The 2,664-nt window shown below is 46.4% G+C and overlaps 1 long non-coding RNA gene across 1 annotated transcript; it reads right to left on the reverse strand.

Annotated features, from left to right (window-relative positions):
- Positions 1 to 1,873: 1,873 nt before the first annotated feature.
- On the reverse strand, positions 1,874 to 2,405 carry LOC147890625 (uncharacterized). The gene is made up of 3 exons (XR_015542716.1): positions 2,268 to 2,405; positions 2,017 to 2,181; positions 1,874 to 1,906 (listed from the first exon to the last, which is right to left on the reverse strand). It is a non-coding gene; the product is annotated as an uncharacterized LOC147890625 (long non-coding RNA).
- Positions 2,406 to 2,664: the final 259 nt, after the last annotated feature.

Raw genomic sequence — 2,664 nt, forward strand, 5'->3', positions numbered from 1 at the left:
TGACTTGGAAGAGTAAAAAGAAATCTGGCTTACAAACCTTTGAGATGAATGCTTTCAACAATGTCTACTTAGATGTTGAGAAACTGCAACAAGCAATGGTCAAATTCTATGGCATGAGAGAAGATGGTAAGAGGAAATCCATTATAGCATTGCACTCTAACTCTCATTATTCAATGGAAAGAGTGAAGAACACTACTAGACCCACTGGACGCCGCCTCCACCCTTCCTCCTCTAACTCCACCACCTCCATGGCATCCGCACACACGAACCTATCCGAGTCTGGTGGCGCCTCCCCCAACTCTCGCGAGCCCTCCCTCAACTCCCCCAAGTCCCCTGAGCCCACTCCCCAACCCCAAGAGCATGAGCCTTCCCCTCAGCCTCAGCCTTAGCATGACCCTCAGCCTTCCCCTCAGCCTTGGCCTTCCCCTCAGCCTCAGCCTTCCCCTCAGCCTCAAGCCTCAGCCTGAGACCCTCAGCCTTCCCCTCAGCCTTTCCCTCAACCTTCCCCTCAGCCTTCCCCTCCCCATGAGATCCCTCTCCCGATCGAACAAAATGTGTTCGATAACCTCCCGGATATAGAGAGGCTTCCTGAGGGTCAACAAACTACCAGGAAGAGCACCATCTTCCCTCTCCTAGAGATACAACCCATGGCAAAGATGACCCCTGTGCCCATGAGGGTAAAGCAGACTCCAAGGAAGCCCCATCCCAAAGAAGGCCAAATCTCTAGACGTCAGCGAGAGGACTCGGAGGAGGACCAACGCAGACAGGAGCAGCGAAAGAAGTTCAAGGCAGACAAGAGGCCGTGGGAAGGTGTTCGGGTACCTGTAAGGCCCCCACCAAGAGTCAGGAAGTTGTACCAAGCAAAACCAGGAGCACGGGCCCTGAGGGAGATCAGGCAAATGCAAAATACCACCGACAACTTGATCCCGCATGCTCCCTTTCAATGTGTGGTACGGGAGATCACACAGGGATACAAGGATGACGTGGGCTTCAACACAGGAGCTATGGGGGCGCTCTAGGAGGCTGTAGAGCAAGTGACCACTGCTCTGTTTGAGGATGCCAACTTATGTGTCATCCATGCAAAGCACGTCACGATCATGGACAAGGACATGGCTCTAGCGAAGCGGCTGCGGAGTGACCCAAGTTTGAAGCCCTAGATTCTCTTGCAGCCCACTCTTAGGACTTAGACCACCCCCTGCCCTTGAAGGCACTATCTTGTATCTAAGGCCCAAGGGTCGATTTTTTTTAATAAAATATATCGACATTCTCTACTCTCTCGCATTGTTGTATATTTTCCATTTCAATGCTTGCAGTAAATGATCATTTTAAGTTAAGTTTTGAATTATGTCAAATCCTGAATGAATTTCACTGTCGCACAAAAGGGAAAAGTGTCCGGCACGTCGCCAAGACCCCAGAAAGCCCAAAACCTACCACGGCGCAAATTTGGGCATTCTGACATTTCTGGGGTCTTGGCAACGTGCCGAACACTTTTCTCTTCTGTGCAATGGTGAAATTCCTTCAAAATTTGACAAAAATGAACTCTTGATACCCAGAATTGGTGAAAATGATACTAAATTGGCTAGAAATTTATTAAATTAACACAATTAAAATGATGGAGAAAATATATCATCAATGACTTAAACAAAATACAATGGAATTCATTACGAGCAATGATAACTTAAAACAAATAATAAAGACATGTAGTCATGTATCCATTGAAATATCCATTTAAATATATGTTTATATATACAAAAGGCCTCACAGGCTATCTTTCTTCTTGGCTAGTTCGAGTACATCGAGAATAGGGGTCTTTGAATCCCCTAGTGGATTCCTAGATATAAATCTAGCACAACAGCATTAACATCCTCCTCTCCTACTGCCGAAGACAGCCGTTTCCATCAATGCCCTGCCATGAATGTTCAATCCAAAGGCATTGATAGCAGCCAAGCGGTGTACCAAAATGACTTTGTCGGCATTTCAAGTAATGTTGGAGTATCCGATAGCGCACGACAATGCCTTGCACTTCAACAGCTCCGAAGGACCTCGAGGAGAAAATTTGCCGTGAAAGACCACGATATGCTCTGCGACTTTGCCAAGGTAATGGGCCAAAGAATGATCTCGTCCAAATGTGCTACGAACATTATCCCATCGAGATGAGAATTCATCAAGCTCGAACGCATCCTGCAACAATTCAACAAACATTAGAAGACCAACAAAACAAATTATACTGAAAGAATATCAAAATAAAAAATATTGTTCGAACTTACCACTAAAGCGTCGTCGGCTTCTATCCCTTCCTCATTTGCAATGTTGATGGAACCAAGTGCTGTGTGATGTTCCATTTGAGAGGTGGATGCTTTCTCCTAACCTGTGTTGGAGGTGGAAGCTTTTACATGAGAGGGTTGTGCATCATATACGGACATGTCTGCATCCCTCATTGAAACCAGCATCGTCAAGAGAAAGTCTTCCATTGTCTGGTCTTCAGTACCTAAAACCCCGGGATCTTTGACACTTGTGTCAACATCGAACCCCAATAGGACTCCGAGTCCCTCATCCTCTTGTAGTCCAAAAAGATTCTCTATGTCATGGAGGCATACGTACTCTTCTCCATCGATGATGAGGGGGGACAAGGACCATAATTCTGAGTCTGGGTCAACGGTTTTC

Source organism: Dipteris shenzhenensis, chromosome 19, assembly GCF_047967505.1.
Source record: "Dipteris shenzhenensis isolate YYH24624 ecotype China chromosome 19, Dip_SZ_1.0, whole genome shotgun sequence".
NCBI lineage: Eukaryota > Viridiplantae > Streptophyta > Polypodiopsida > Gleicheniales > Dipteridaceae > Dipteris > Dipteris shenzhenensis.